Genomic DNA, 16,574 nt, shown 5'->3' with positions numbered 1-16,574 from the left:
TGGCAGTGCTCGCACAGAGGCATAGAGAATGGGGCTGCTTGCTTGTCTTGCCACCTCAAAGTTCAAACGCATGCTGGGAATGGTGGTGTCCCAGCCATGCTCCTATCACAGCCCTGCTCCGAAAGTGCGAACGTCTGCAGATAGCTGGCAGGCAGAAGGGGCTAGCCTGGAAAGCTGTTGCTCAGCCTCATCTGCCCATGGCAGTGCTCGCACAGAAGCACAGAGAATGGGGCTGCTCGCTTGTCTTGCCACCTCAAACTTCAAACGTAGCCTGGCTAAGATGGTGTAACTGCTAGGCTCCTTTCGCAGCCCTGCTCTTTAAATGCGAACGTCTGCAGATAGCTGGCAGGCAGAAGGGTCTAGCCTGGAAAGCTGTTGCTCAGCCTCATCTGCCCATGGCACTGTTCGCATAGAGGCACAGAGAATGGGGCTGCTTGCTTATCTTGCCACTTGAAACTTCAAACGCATGCTGGGAATGGTGGTGTCCCTGCCAGGCTCCTATCACAGCCCTGCTCCGAAAGTGCGAACGTCTGCAGATAGCTGGCAGGCAGAAGGTGCTATCCTGGAAAGCTGTTGCTCAGCCTCATCTGCCCATGGCACTGCTCGCACAGAGGCACAGAGAATGGGGCTGCTTGCTTGTCTTGCCACCTCAAACTTCAAACGTAGCCTGGGAAAGTTGGTGTCCCAGCCAGGCTCCTTTCGCAGCCCTGCTCCAAAAGTGCGAACGTCTGCAGATAGCTGGCAGCCAGAAGGTGCTAGCCTGGAAAGCTGTTGCTCAGCCTCATCTGCCCATGGCAGTGCTCGCACAGAGGCACAGAGAATGGGGCTCCTTGCTTGTCTTGCCACCTCAAACGTAGCCTGGGAAAGATGGTGTACCTGCTAGGCTCCTTTCGCAGCGCTGCTCTTGAAATGCGAACGTCTGCAGATAGCTGGCAGCCAGAAGGGTCTAGCCTGGAAAGCTGTTGCTCAGCCTCATCTGCCCATGGCACTGTTCGCATAGAGGCACAGAGAATGGGGCTGCTTGCTTATCTTGCCACTTGAAACTTCAAACGCATGCTGGGAATGGTGGTGTCCCTGCCAGGCTCCTATCACAGCCCTGCTCCGAAAGTGCGAACGTCTGCAGATAGCTGGCAGGAAGAAGGGGCTAGCCTGGAAAGCTGTTGCTCAGCCTCATCTGCCCATGGCAGTGCTCGCACAGAGGCACAGAGAATGGGGCTGCTTGCTTGTCTTGCCACCTCAATGTTCAAACGCATGCTGGGAATGGTGCTGTCCCTGCCAGGCTCCTATCACAGCCCTGCTCCGAAAGTGCGAACGTCTGCAGATAGCTGGCAGGCAGAATGGACTATCCTGGAAAGCTGTTGCTCAGCCTCATCTGCCCATGGCAGTGCTCGCACAGAGGCACAGAGAATGGGGCTGCTTGCTTGTGTTGCCACCTCAAACTTCAAACGTAGCCTGGGAAAGTTGGTGTCCCAGCCAGGCTCTTTCGCAGCCCTGCTCCGAAAGTGCGAACGTCTGCAGATAGCTGGCAGGCAGAAGGGGCTAGCCTGGAAAGCTGTTGCTCAGCCTCATCTGCCCATGGCACTGCTCGCACAGAGGCACAGAGAATGGGGCTGCTTGCTTCTCTTGCCACCTCAAACTTCAAACGTAGCCTGGGAAAGATGGTGTACCTGCTAGGCTCCTTTCGCAGCCCTGCTCTTGAAATGCGAACGTCTGCAGATAGCTGGCAGGCAGAAGGGGCTAGCCTGGAAAGCTGTTGCTCAGCCTCATCTGCCCATGGCACTGTTCGCATAGAGGCACAGAGAATGGGGCTGCTTGCTTATCTTGCCACTTGAAACTTCAAACGCATGCTGGGAATGGTGGTGTCCCTGCCAGGCTCCTTTCGCAGCCCTGCTCCGAAAGTGCGAACGTCTGCAGATAGCTGGCAGGCAGAAGGGGCTAGCCTGGAAAGCTGTTGCTCAGCCTCATCTGCCCATGGCAGTGCTCGCACAGAGGCACAGAGAATGGGGCTGCTTGCTTATCTTGCCACTTGAAACTTCAAACGCATGCTTTGAATGGTGGTGTCCCTGCCAGGCTCCTATCACAGCCCTGCTCCGAAAGTGCGAACGTCTGCAGATAGCTGGCAGGCAGAAGGGGCTAGCCTGGAAAGCTGTTGCTCAGCCTCATCTGCCCATGGCAGTGCTCGCACAGAGGCACAGAGAATGGGGCTGCTTGCTTGTCTTGCCACCTCAAACTTCAAACGTAGCCTGGGAAAGATGGTGTTCCTGCTAGGCTCCTTTCGCAGCCCAGCTCTTGAAATGCGAACGTCTGCAGATAGCTGGCAGGCAGAAGGGGCTAGCCTGGAAAGCTGTTGCTCAGCCTCATCTGCCCATGGCACTGTTCGCATAGAGGCACAGAGAATGGGGCTCCTTGCTTGTCTTGCCACCTCAAACTTCAAACGTAGCCTGGGAAAGATGGTGTTCCTGCTAGGCTACTTTCTCAGCCCTGCTCTTGAAATGCGAACGTCTGCAGATAGCTGGCAGCCAGAAGGGGCTAGCCTGGAAAGCTGTTGCTCAGCCTCATCTGCCCATGGCACTGTTCGCATAGAGGCACAGAGAATGGGGCTGCTTGCTTATCTTGCCACTTGAAACTTCAAACGCATGCTGGGAATGGTGGTGTCCCTGCCAGGCTCCTATCACAGCCCTGCTCCGAAAGTGCGAACGTCTGCAGATAGCCGGCAGGCAGAAGGTGCTAGCCTGGAAAGCTGTTGCTCAGCCTCATCTGCCCATGGCAGTGCTCGCACAGAGGTACAGAGAATGGGGCTGCTTGCTTGTCTTGCCACCTCAAACTTCAAACGTAGCCTGGGAAAGTTGGTGTCCCAGCCAGGCTCCTTTCGCAGCCCTGCTCCGAAAGTGCGAACGTCTGCAGATAGCTGGCAGCCAGAAGGGGCTAGCCTGGAAAGCTGTTGCTCAGCCTCATCTGCCCATGGCACTGCTCGCACAGAGGCACAGAGAATGGGGCTGCTTGCTTCTCTTGCCACCTCAAACTTCAAACGTAGCCTGGGAAAGATGGTGTACCTGCTAGGCTCCTTTCGCAGCCCTGCTCTTGAAATGCGAACGTCTGCAGATAGCTGGCAGGCAGAAGGGGCTAGCCTGGAAAGCTGTTGCTCAGCCTCATCTGCCCATGGCACTGTTCGCATAGAGGCACAGAGAATGGGGCTGCTTGCTTATCTTGCCACTTGAAACTTCAAACGCATGCTGGGAATGGTGGTGTCCCTGCTAGGCTCCTTTCGCAGCCCTGCTCCGAAAGTGCGAACATATGCAGATAGCCGGCATGCAGAAGGGGCTAGCCTGGAAAGCTGTTGCTCAGCCTCATCTGCCCATGGCAGTGCTCGCACAGAGGCACAGAGAATGGGGCTGCTTGCTTATCTTGCCACTTGAAACTTCAAACGCATGCTGGGAATGGTGGTGTCCCTGCCAGGCTCCTATCACAGCCCTGCTCCGAAAGTGCGAACGTCTGCAGATAGCTGGCAGGATGAAGAGGCTATCCTGGAAAGCTGTTGCTCAGCCTCATCTGCCCATGGCAGTGCTCGCACAGAGGCACAGAGAATGGGGCTGCTTGCTTGTGTTGCCACCTCAAACTTCAAACGTAGCCTGGGAAAGTTGGTTTCCCAGCCAGGCTCCTTTCACAGCCCTGCTCCGAAAGTGCGAACGTCTGCAGATAGCTGGCAGCCAGAAGGGGCTAGCCTGGAAAGCTGTTGCTCAGCCTCATCTGCCCATGGCAGTGCTCGCACAGAGGCACAGAGAATGGGGCTGCTTGCTTGTGTTGCCACCTCAAACTTCAAACGTAGCCTGGGAAAGTTGGTGTCCCAGCCAGGCTCCTTTCGCAGCCCTGCTCCGAAAGTGCGAACGTCTGCAGATAGCTGGCAGCCAGAAGGGGTTAGCCTGGAAAGCTGTTGCTCAGCCTCATCTGCCCATGGCACTGCTCGCACAGAGGCACAGAGAATGGGGCTCCTTGCTTGTCTTGCCACCTCAAACTTCAAACGTAGCCTGGGAAAGATGGTGTACCTGCTAGGCTCCTTTCTCAGCCCTGCTCTTGAAATGCAAACGTCTGCAGATAGCTGGCAGGCAGAAGGGGCTAGCCTGGAAAGCTGTTGCTCAGCCTCATCTGCCCATGGCACTGTTCGCATAGAGGCACAGAGAATGGGGCTGCTTGCTTATCTTGCCACTTGAAACTTCAAACGCATGCTGGGAATGTTGGTGTCCCTGCCATGCTCCTATCACAGCCCTGCTCCGAAAGTGCGAACGTCTGCAGATAGCTGGCAGGCAGAAGGGACTATCCTGGAAAGCTGTTGCTCAGCCTCATCTGCCCATGGCAGTGCTCGCACAGAGGCACAGAGAATGGGGCTGCTTGCTTGTCTTGCCACCTCAAACTTCAAACGTAGCCTGGGAAAGTTGGTGTCCCAGCCAGGCTCCTTTCGCAGCCCTGCTCCGAAAGTGCGAAAGTCTGCAGATAGCTGGCAGCCAGAAGGGGCTAGCCTGGAAAGCTGTTGCTCAGCCTCATCTGCCCATGGCACTGTTCGCATAGAGGCACAGAGAATGGGGCTCCTTGCTTGTCTTGCCACCTCAAACTTCAAACGTAGCTTGGGAAAGATGGTGTTCCTGCTAGGCTCCTTTCGCAGCCCTGCTCTTGAAATGCGAATGTCTGCAGATAGCTGGCAGGCAGAAGGGGCTAGCCTGGAAAGCTGTTGCTCAGCCTCATCTGCCCATGGCACTGTTCGCATAGAGGCACAGAGAATGGGGCTACTTGCTTGTCTTGCCACCTCAAACTTCAAACGTAGCCTGGGAAAGTTGGTGTCCCAGCCAGGCTCCTTTCGCAGACCTGCTCTTGAAATGCGAACGTCTGCAGATAGCTGGCAGCCAGAAGGGGCTAGCCTGGAAAGCTGTTGCTCAGCCTCATCTGCCCATGGCACTGTTCGCATAGAGGCACAGAGAATGGGGCTGCTTGCTTATCTTGCCACTTGAAACTTCAAACGCATGCTGGGAATGGTGGTGTCCCAGCCATGCTCCTTTCGCAGCCCTGCTCCGAAAGTGCGAACATATGCAGATAGCTGGCATGCAGAAGGGGCTAGCCTGGAAAGCTGTTGCTCAGCCTCATCTGCCCATGGCAGTGCTCGCACAGAGGCACAGAGAATGGGGCTGCTTGCTTATCTTGCCACTTGAAACTTCAAACGCATGCTGGGAATGGTGGTGTCCCTGCCAGGCTCCTATCACAGCCCTGCTCCGAAAGTGCGAACGTCTGCAGATAGCTGGCAGCCAGAAGGGGCTAGCCTGGAAAGCTGTTGCTCAGCCTCATCTGCCCATGGCACTGCTCGCACAGAGGCACAGAGAATAAGGCTCCTTGCTTGTCTTGCCACCTCAAACTTCAAACGTAGCCTGGGAAAGATGGTGTACCTGCTAGGCTCCTTTCTCAGCCCAGCTCTTGAAATGCAAACGTCTGCAGATAGCTGGCAGGCAGAAGGGGCTAGCCTGGAAAGCTGTTGCTCAGCCTCATCTGCCCATGGCACTGTTCGCATAGAGGCACAGAGAATGGGGCTGCGTGCTTATCTTGCCACTTGAAACTTCAAACGCATGCTGGGAATGGTGGTGTCCCTGCCAGGCTCCTATCACAGCCCTGCTCCGAAAGTGCGAACGTCTGCAGATAGCTGGCAGGCAGAAGGGACTATCCTGGAAAGCTGTTGCTCAGCCTCATCTGCCCATGGCAGTGCTCGCACAGAGGCACAGAGAATGGGGCTGCTTGCTTGTGTTGCCACCTCAAACTTCAAACGTAGCCTGGGAAAGTTGGTGTCCCAGCCAGGCTCCTTTCGCAGCCCTGCTCCGAAAGTGCGAACGTCTGCAGATAGCTGGCAGCCAGAAGGGGCTAGCCTGGAAAGCTGTTGCTCAGCCTCATCTGCCCATGGCACTGTTCGCATAGAGGCACAGAGAATGGGGCTCCTTGCTTGTCTTGCCACCTCAAACTTCAAACGTAGCTTGGGAAAGATGGTGTTCCTGCTAGGCTCCTTTCGCAGCCCTGCTCTTGAAATGCGAACGTCTGCAGATAGCTGGCAGGCAGAAGGGGCTAGCCTGGAAAGTTGTTGCTCAGCCTCATCTGCCCATGGCACTGTTCGCATAGAGGGACAGAGAATGGGGCTACTTGCTTGTCTTGCCACCTCAAACTTCAAACGTAGCCTGGGAAAGTTGGTGTCCCAGCCAGGCTCCTTTCGCAGACCTGCTCTTGAAATGCGAACGTCTGCAGATAGCTGGCAGCCAGAAGGGGCTAGCCTGGAAAGCTGTTGCTCAGCCTCATCTGCCCATGGCACTGCTCGCATAGAGGCACAGAGAATGGGGCTGCTTGCTTATCTTGCCACTTGAAACTTCAAACGCATGCTGGGAATGGTGGTGTCCCAGCCATGCTCCTTTCGCAGCCCTGCTCCGAAAGTGCGAACATATGCAGATAGCTGGCATGCAGAAGGGGCTAGCCTGGAAAGCTGTTGCTCAGCCTCATCTGCCCATGGCAGTGCTCGCACAGAGGCACAGAGAATGGGGCTGCTTGCTTATCTTGCCACTTGAAACTTCAAACGCATGCTGGGAATGGTGGTGTCCCTGCCAGGCTCCTATCACAGCCCTGCTCCGAAAGTGCGAACGTCTGCAGATAGCTGGCAGCCAGAAGGGGCTAGCCTGGAAAGCTGTTGCTCAGCCTCATCTGCCCATGGCACTGCTCGCACAGAGGCACAGAGAATAAGGCTCCTTGCTTGTCTTGCCACCTCAAACTTCAAACGTAGCCTGGGAAAGATGGTGTACCTGCTAGGCTCCTTTCTCAGCCCAGCTCTTGAAATGCAAACGTCTGCAGATAGCTGGCAGGCAGAAGGGGCTAGCCTGGAAAGCTGTTGCTCAGCCTCATCTGCCCATGGCACTGTTCGCATAGAGGCACAGAGAATGGGGCTGCGTGCTTATCTTGCCACTTGAAACTTCAAACGCATGCTGGGAATGGTGGTGTCCCTGCCAGGCTCCTATCACAGCCCTGCTCCGAAAGTGCGAACGTCTGCAGATAGCTGGCAGGCAGAAGGGACTATCCTGGAAAGCTGTTGCTCAGCCTCATCTGCCCATGGCAGTGCTCGCACAGAGGCACAGAGAATGGGGCTGCTTGCTTGTGTTGCCACCTCAAACTTCAAAGGTAGCCTGGGAAAGTTGGTGTCCCAGCCAGGCTCCTTTCGCAGCCCTGCTCCGAAAGTGCGAACGTCTGCAGATAGCTGGCAGCCAGAAGGGGCTAGCCTGGAAAGCTGTTGCTCAGCCTCATCTGCCCATGGCACTGCTCGCACAGAGGCACAGAGAATGGGGCTGCTTGCTTCTCTTGCCACCTCAAACTTCAAACGTAGCCTGATAAAGATGGTGTACCTGCTAGGCTCCTTTCGCAGCCCTGCTCTTGAAATGCGAACGTCTGCAGATAGCTGGCAGCCAGAAGGGGCTAGCCTGGAAAGCTGTTGCTCAGCCTCATCTGCCCATGGCACTGTTCGCACAGAGGCACAGAGAATGGGGCTGCTTGCTTATCTTGCCACTTGAAACTTCAAACGCATGCTGGGAATGGTGGTGTCCCTGCCAGGCTCCTATCACAGGCCTGCTCTGAAAGTGCGAACGTCTGCAGATAGCTGGCAGGATGAAGAGGCTATCCTGGAAAGCTGTTGCTCAGCCTCATCTGCCCATGGCAGTGCTCGCATAGAGGCACAGAGAATGGGGCTGCTTGCTTGTCTTGCCACCTCAAACTTCAAACGTAGCCTGGGAAAGTTGGTGTCCCAGCCAGGCTCCTTTCGCAGCCCTGCTCCGAAAGTGCGAACGTCTGCAGATAGCTGGCAGCCAGAAGGGGCTAGCCTGGAAAGCTGTTGCTCAGCCTCATCTGCCCATGGCAGTGCTCGCACAGAGGCACAGAGAATGGGGCTGCTTGCTTGTCTTGCCACCTCAAACTTCAAACGTAGCCTGGGAAAGATGGTGTTCCTGCTAGGCTCCTTTCGCAGCCCAGCTCTTGAAATGCGAACGTCTGCAGATAGCTGGCAGCCAGAAGGGGCTAGCCTGGAAAGCTGTTGCTCAGCCTCATCTGCCCATGGCAGTGCTCGCACAGAGGCACAGAGAATGGGGCTGCTTGCTTGTCTTGCCACCTCAAACTTCAAACGTAGCCTGGGAAAGTTGGTGTCCCAGCCAGGCTCCTTTCGCAGCCCTGCTCCGAAAGTGCGAACGTCTGCAGATAGCTGGCAGCCAGAAGGGGCTAGCCTGGAAAGCTGTTGCTCAGCCTCATCTGCCCATGGCAGTGCTCGCACAGAGGCACAGAGAATGGGGCTCCTTGCTTGTCTTGCCACCTCAAACTTCAAACGTAGCCTGGGAAAGATGGTGTTCCTGCTAGGCTCCTTTCGCAGCCCAGCTCTTGAAATGCGAACGTCTGCAGATAGCTGGCAGCCAGAAGGGGCTAGCCTGGAAAGCTGTTGCTCAGCCTCATCTGCCCATGGCACTGTTCGCATAGAGGCACAGAGAATGGGGCTGCTTGCTTGTGTTGCCACCTCAAACTTCAAACGTAGCTTGGGAAAGATGGTGTTCCTGCTAGGCTCCTTTCGCAGCCCTGCTCTTGAAATGCGAACGTCTGCAGATAGCTGGCAGCCAGAAGGGGCTAGCCTGGAAAGCTGTTGCTCAGCCTCATCTGCCCATGGCACTGTTTGCATAGAGGCACAGAGAATGGGGCTGCTTGCTTATCTTGCCACTTGAAACTTCAAACGCATGCTGGGAATGGTGGTGTCCCTGCCATGCTCCTTTCGCAGCCCTGCTCCTAAAGTGCGAACATATGCAGATAGCTGGCATGCAGAAGGGGCTATCCTGGAAAGCTGTTGCTCAGCCTCATCTGCCCATGGCAGTGCTCGCACAGAGGCACAGAGAATGGGGCTGCTTGCTTATCTTGCCACTTGAAACTTCAAACGCATGCTGGGAATGGTGGTGTCCCTGCCAGGCTCCTATCACAGCCCTGCTCCGAAAGTGCGAACGTCTGCAGATAGCTGGCAGGATGAAGAGGCTATCCTGGAAAGCTGTTGCTCAGCCTCATCTGCCCATGGCAGTGCTCGCACAGAGGCACAGAGAATGGGGCTGCTTGCTTGTGTTGCCACCTCAAACTTCAAACGTAGCCTGGGAAAGTTGGTGTCCCAGCCAGGCTCCTTTCGCAGCCCTGCTCCGAAAGTGCGAACGTCTGCAGATAGCTGGCAGCCAGAAGGGGCTAGCCTGGAAAGCTGTTGCTCAGCCTCATCTGCCCATGGCACTGTTCGCATAGAGGCACAGAGAATGGGGCTCCTTGCTTGTCTTGCCACCTCAAACTTCAAACCTAGCTTGGGAAAGATGGTGTTCCTGCTAGGCTCCTTTCGCAGCCCTGCTCTTGAAATGCGAACGTCTGCAGATAGCTGGCAGGCAGAAGGGGCTAGCCTGGAAAGCTGTTGCTCAGCCTCATCTGCCCATGGCACTGTTCGCATAGAGGCACAGAGAATGGGGCTACTTGCTTGTCTTGCCACCTCAAACTTCAAACGTAGCCTGGGAAAGTTGGTGTCCCAGCCAGGCTCCTTTCGCAGACCTGCTCTTGAAATGCGAACGTCTGCAGATAGCTGGCAAGCAGAAGGGGCTAGCCTGGAAAGCTGTTGCTCAGCCTCATCTGCCCATGGCACTGTTCGCATAGAGGCACAGAGAATGGGGCTGCTTGCTTATCTTGCCACTTGAAACTTCAAACGCATGCTGGGAATGGTGGTGTCCCAGCCATGCTCCTTTCGCAGCCCTGCTCCGAAAGTGCGAACATATGCAGATAGCTGGCATGCAGAAGGGGCTAGCCTGGAAAGCTGTTGCTCAGCCTCATCTGCCCATGGCAGTGCTCGCACAGAGGCACAGAGAATGGGGCTGCTTGCTTATCTTGCCACTTGAAACTTCAAACGCATGCTGGGAATGGTGGTGTCCCTGCCAGGCTCCTATCACAGCCCTGCTCCGAAAGTGCGAACGTCTGCAGATAGCTGGCAGCCAGAAGGGGCTAGCCTGGAAAGCTGTTGCTCAGCCTCATCTGCCCATGGCACTGCTCGCATAGAGGCACAGAGAATGGGGCTCCTTGCTTGTCTTGCCACCTCAAACTTCAAACGTAACCTGGGAAAGATGGTGTACCTGCTAGGCTCCTTTCTCAGCCCAGCTCTTGAAATGCAAACGTCTGCAGATAGCTGGCAGGCAGAAGGGGCTAGCCTGGAAAGCTGTTGCTCAGCCTCATCTGCCCATGGCACTGTTCGCATAGAGGCACAGAGAATGGGGCTGCTTGCTTATCTTGCCACTTGAAACTTCAAACGCATGCTGGGAATGGTGGTGTCCCTGCCAGGCTCGTATCACAGCCCTGCTCCGAAAGTGCGAATGTCTGCAGATAGCTGGCAGGCAGAAGGGACTATCCTGGAAAGCTGTTGCTCAGCCTCATCTGCCCATGGCAGTGCTCGCACAGAGGCACAGAGAATGGGGCTGCTTGCTTGTGTTGCCACCTCAAACTTCAAAGGTAGCCTGGGAAAGTTGGTGTCCCAGCCAGGCTCCTTTCGCAGCCCTGCTCCGAAAGTGCGAACGTCTGCAGATAGCTGGCAGCCAGAAGGGGCTAGCCTGGAAAGCTGTTGCTCAGCCTCATCTGCCCATGGCACTGCTCGCACAGAGGCACAGAGAATGGGGCTGCTTGCTTCTCTTGCCACCTCAAACTTCAAACGTAGCCTGATAAAGATGGTGTACCTGCTAGGCTCCTTTCGCAGCCCTGCTCTTGAAATGCGAACGTCTGCAGATAGCTGGCAGCCAGAAGGGGCTAGCCTGGAAAGCTGTTGCTCAGCCTCATCTGCCCATGGCACTGTTCGCACAGAGGCACAGAGAATGGGGCTGCTTGCTTATCTTGCCACTTGAAACTTCAAACGCATGCTGGGAATGGTGGTGTCCCTGCCAGGCTCCTATCACAGGCCTGCTCTGAAAGTGCGAACGTCTGCAGATAGCTGGCAGGATGAAGAGGCTATCCTGGAAAGCTGTTGCTCAGCCTCATCTGCCCATGGCAGTGCTCGCATAGAGGCACAGAGAATGGGGCTGCTTGCTTGTCTTGCCACCTCAAACTTCAAACGTAGCCTGGGAAAGTTGGTGTCCCAGCCAGGCTCCTTTCGCAGCCCTGCTCCGAAAGTGCGAACGTCTGCAGATAGCTGGCAGCCAGAAGGGGCTAGCCTGGAAAGCTGTTGCTCAGCCTCATCTGCCCATGGCAGTGCTCGCACAGAGGCACAGAGAATGGGGCTGCTTGCTTGTCTTGCCACCTCAAACTTCAAACGTAGCCTGGGAAAGATGGTGTTCCTGCTAGGCTCCTTTCGCAGCCCAGCTCTTGAAATGCGAACGTCTGCAGATAGCTGGCAGCCAGAAGGGGCTAGCCTGGAAAGCTGTTGCTCAGCCTCATCTGCCCATGGCAGTGCTCGCACAGAGGCACAGAGAATGGGGCTGCTTGCTTGTCTTGCCACCTCAAACTTCAAACGTAGCCTGGGAAAGTTGGTGTCCCAGCCAGGCTCCTTTCGCAGCCCTGCTCCGAAAGTGCGAACGTCTGCAGATAGCTGGCAGCCAGAAGGGGCTAGCCTGGAAAGCTGTTGCTCAGCCTCATCTGCCCATGGCAGTGCTCGCACAGAGGCACAGAGAATGGGGCTCCTTGCTTGTCTTGCCACCTCAAACTGCAAACGTAGCCTGGGAAAGATGGTGTTCCTGCTAGGCTCCTTTCGCAGCCCAGCTCTTGAAATGCGAACGTCTGCAGATAGCTGGCAGCCAGAAGGGGCTAGCCTGGAAAGCTGTTGCTCAGCCTCATCTGCCCATGGCACTGTTCGCATAGAGGCACAGAGAATGGGGCTGCTTGCTTGTGTTGCCACCTCAAACTTCAAACGTAGCTTGGGAAAGATGGTGTTCCTGCTAGGCTCCTTTCGCAGCCCTGCTCTTGAAATGCGAACGTCTGCAGATAGCTGGCAGCCAGAAGGGGCTAGCCTGGAAAGCTGTTGCTCAGCCTCATCTGCCCATGGCACTGTTTGCATAGAGGCACAGAGAATGGGGCTGCTTGCTTATCTTGCCACTTGAAACTTCAAACGCATGCTGGGAATGGTGGTGTCCCTGCCATGCTCCTTTCGCAGCCCTGCTCCGAAAGTGCGAACATATGCAGATAGCTGGCATGCAGAAGGGGCTATCCTGGAAAGCTGTTGCTCAGCCTCATCTGCCCATGGCAGTGCTCGCACAGAGGCACAGAGAATGGGGCTGCTTGCTTATCTTGCCACTTGAAACTTCAAACGCATGCTGGGAATGGTGGTGTCCCTGCCAGGCTCCTATCACAGCCCTGCTCCGAAAGTGCGAACGTCTGCAGATAGCTGGCAGGATGAAGAGGCTATCCTGGAAAGCTGTTGCTCAGCCTCATCTGCCCATGGCAGTGCTCGCACAGAGGCACAGAGAATGGGGCTGCTTGCTTGTCTTGCCACCTCAAACTTCAAACGTAGCCTGGGAAAGTTGGTGTCCCAGCCAGGCTCCTTTCACAGCCCTGCTCCGAAAGTGCGAACGTCTGCAGATAGCTGGCAGCCAGAAGGGGCTAGCCTGGAAAGCTGTTGCTCAGCCTCATCTGCCCATGGCAGTGCTCGCACAGAGGCACAGAGAATGGGGCTGCTTGCTTGTGTTGCCACCTCAAACTTCAAACGTAGCCTGGGAAAGTTGGTGTCCCAGCCAGGCTCCTTTCGCAGCCCTGCTCCGAAAGTGCGAACGTCTGCAGATAGCTGGCAGCCAGAAGGGGCTAGCCTGGAAAGCTGTTGCTCAGCCTCATCTGCCCATGGCACTGCTCGCACAGAGGCACAGAGAATGGGGCTGCTTGCTTGTCTTGCCACCTCAAACTTCAAACGTAGCCTGGGAAAGATGGTGTACCTGCTAGGCTCCTTTCGCAGCCCTGCTCTTGAAATGCAAACGTCTGCAGATAGCTGGCAGCCAGAAGGGGCTAGCCTGGAAAGCTGTTGCTCAGCCTCATCTGCCCATGGCACTGTTCGCATAGAGGCACAGAGAATGGGGCTGCTTGCTTATCTTGCCACTTGAAACTTCAAACGCATGCTGGGAATGGTGGTGTCCCTGCCAGGCTCCTATCACAGCCCTGCTCCGAAAGTGCGAACGTCTGCAGATAGCTGGCAGGCAGAAGGGACTATCCTGGAAAGCTGTTGCTCAGCCTCATCTGCCCATGGCAGTGCTCGCACAGAGGCACAGAGAATGGGGCTGCTTGCTTGTGTTGCCACCTCAAACTTCAAACGTAGCCTGGGAAAGTTGGTGTCCCAGCCAGGCTCCTTTCGCAGCCCTGCTCCGAAAGTGCGAACGTCTGCAGATAGCTGGCAGGCAGAAGGGGCTAGCCTGGAAAGCTGTTGCTCACCCTCATCTGCCCATGGCACTGTTCGCATAGAGGCACAGAGAATGGGGCTCCTTGCTTGTCTTGCCACCTCAAACTTCAAACGTAGCTTGGGAAAGATGGTGTTCCTGCTAGGCTCCTTTCGCAGCCCTGCTCTTGAAATGCGAACGTCTGCAGATAGCTGGCAGCCAGAAGGGGCTAGCCTGGAAAGCTGTTGCTCAGCCTCATCTGCCCATGGCACTGTTCGCATAGAGGCACAGAGAATGGGGCTGCTTGCTTGTCTTGCCACCTCAAACTTCAAACGTAGCCTGGGAAAGTTGGTGTCCCAGCCAGGCTCCTTTCGCAGCCCTGCTCTTGAAATGCGAACGTCTGCAGATAGCTGGCAGCCAGAAGGGGCTAGCCTGGAAAGCTGTTGCTCAGCCTCATCTGCCCATGGCACTGTTCGCATAGAGGCACAGAGAATGGGGCTGCTTGCTTATCTTGCCACTTGAAACTTCAAACGCATGCTGGGAATGGTGGTGTCCCTGCCATGCTCCTTTCGCAGCCCTGCTCCGAAAGTGCGAACATATGCAGATAGCTGGCATGCAGAAGGGGCTAGCCTGGAAAGCTGTTGCTCAGCCTCATCTGCCCATGGCAGTGCTCGCACAGAGGCACAGAGAATGGGGCTGCTTGCTTATCTTGCCACTTGAAACTTCAAACGCATGCTGGGAATGGTGGTGTCCCTGCCAGGCTCCTATCACAGCCCTGCTCCGAAACTGCGAACGTCTGCAGATAGCTGGCAGGCAGAAGGGGCTAGCCTGGAAAGCTGTTGCTCAGCCTCATCTGCCCATGGCAGTGCTCGCACAGAGGCACAGAGAATGGGGCTGCTTGCTTGTGTTGCCACCTCAAACTTCAAACGTAGCCTGGGAAAGTTGGTGTCCCAGCCAGGCTCCTTTCGCAGCCCTGCTCCGAAAGTGCGAACGTCTGCAGATAGCTGGCAGGCAGAAGGGGCTAGCCTGGAAAGCTGTTGCTCAGCCTCATCTGCCCATGGCACTGCTCGCACAGAGGCACAGAGAATGGGGCTCCTTGCTTGTCTTGCCACCTCAAACTTCAAACGTAGCCTGGGAAAGATGGTGTACCTGCTAGGCTCCTTTCTCAGCCCAGCTCTTGAAATGCAAACGTCTGCAGATAGCTGGCAGCCAGAAGGGGCTAGCCTGGAAAGCTGTTGCTCAGCCTCATCTGCCCATGGCACTGTTCGTATAGAGGCACAGAGAATGGGGCTGCTTGCTTATCTTGCCACTTGAAACTTCAAACGCATGCTGGGAATGGTGGTGTCCCTGCCAGGCTCCTATCACAGCCCTGATCCGAAAGTGCGAATGTCTGCAGATAGCTGGCAGGCAGAAGGGACTATCCTGGAAAGCTGTTGCTCAGCCTCATCTGCCCATGGCAGTGCTCGCACAGAGGCACAGAGAATGGGGCTGCTTGCTTGTGTTGCCACCTCAAACTTCAAACGTAGCCTGGGAAAGTTGGTGTCCCAACCAGGCTCCTTTCGCAGCCCTGCTCCGAAAGTGCGAACGTCTGCAGATAGCTGGCAGGCAGAAGGGGCTAGCCTGGAAAGCTGTTGCTCAGCCTCATCTGCCCATGGCAGTGCTCGCACAGAGGCACAGAGAATGGGGCTCCTTGCTTGTCTTGCCACCTCAAACTTCAAACGTAGCCTGGGAAAGATGGTGTACCTGCTAGGCTCCTTTCGCAGCCCTGCTCTTGAAATGCGCACGTCTGCAGATAGCTGGCAGCCAGAAGGGCTAGCCTGGAAAGCTGTTGCTCAGCCTCATCTGCCCATGGCACTGTTCGCACAGAGGCACAGAGAATGGGGCTGCTTGCTTATCTTGCCACTTGAAACTTCAAACGCATGCTGGGAATGGTGGTGTCCCTGCCAGGCTCCTATCACAGGCCTGCTCCGAAAGTGCGAACGTCTGCAGATAGCTGGCAGCCAGAAGGGGCTAGCCTGGAAAGCTGTTGCTCAGCCTCATCTGCCCATGGCAGTGCTCGCACAGAGGCCCAGAGAATGGGGCTGCTTGCTTGTCTTGCCACCTCAAACTTCAAACGTAGCCTGGGAAAGATGGTGTTCCTGCTAGGCTCCTTTCGCAGCCCAGCTCTTGAAATGCGAACGTCTGCAGATAGCTGGCAGCCAGAAGGGGCTAGCCTGGAAAGCTGTTGCTCAGCCTCATCTGCCCATGGCACTGTTCGCATAGAGGCACAGAGAATGGGGCTGCTTGCTTGTCTTGCCACCTCAAACTTCAAACGTAGCTTGGGAAAGATGGTGTTCCTGCTAGGCTCCTTTCGCAGCCCTGCTCTTGAAATGCGAACGTCTGCAGATAGCTGGCAGCCAGAAGGGGCTAGCCTGGAAAGCTGTTGCTCAGCCTCATCTGCCCATGGCACTGTTTGCATAGAGGCACAGAGAATGGGGCTGCTTGCTTATCTTGCCACTTGAAACTTCAAACGCATGCTGGGAATGGTGGTGTCCCTGCCAGGCTCCTATCACAGCCCTGCTCCGAAAGTGCGAACGTCTGCAGATAGCTGGCAGGATGAAGAGGCTATCCTGGAAAGCTGTTGCTCAGCCTCATCTGCCCATGGCAGTGCTCGCACAGAGGCACAGAGAATGGGGCTGCTTGCTTGTCTTGCCACCTCAAACTTCAAACGTAGCCTGGGAAAGTTGGTGTCCCAGCCAGGCTCCTTTCACAGCCCTGCTCCGAAAGTGCGAACGTCTGCAGATAGCTGGCAGCCAGAAGGGGCTAGCCTGGAAAGCTGTTGCTCAGCCTCATCTGCCCATGGCAGTGCTCGCACAGAGGCACAGAGAATGGGGCTGCTTGCTTGTGTTGCCACCTCAAACTTCAAACGTAGCCTGGGAAAGTTGGTGTCCCAGCCAGGCTCCTTTCGCAGCCCTGCTCCGAAAGTGCGAACGTCTGCAGATAGCTGGCAGCCAGAAGGGGCTAGCCTGGAAAGCTGTTGCTCAGCCTCATCTGCCCATGGCACTGCTCGCACAGAGGCACAGAGAATGGGGCTCCTTGCTTGTCTTGCCACCTCAAACTTCAAACGTAGCCTGGGAAAGATGGTGTACCTGCTAGGCTCCTTTCTCAGCCCAGCTCTTGAAATGCAAACGTCTGCAGATAGCTGGT

Source organism: Opisthocomus hoazin, chromosome 23, assembly GCF_030867145.1.
Source record: "Opisthocomus hoazin isolate bOpiHoa1 chromosome 23, bOpiHoa1.hap1, whole genome shotgun sequence".
Classification (NCBI taxonomy): domain Eukaryota; kingdom Metazoa; phylum Chordata; class Aves; order Opisthocomiformes; family Opisthocomidae; genus Opisthocomus; species Opisthocomus hoazin.
The sequence above is the reverse complement of the archived record's forward strand: the minus strand, read 5'-3'. Positions refer to the sequence as shown.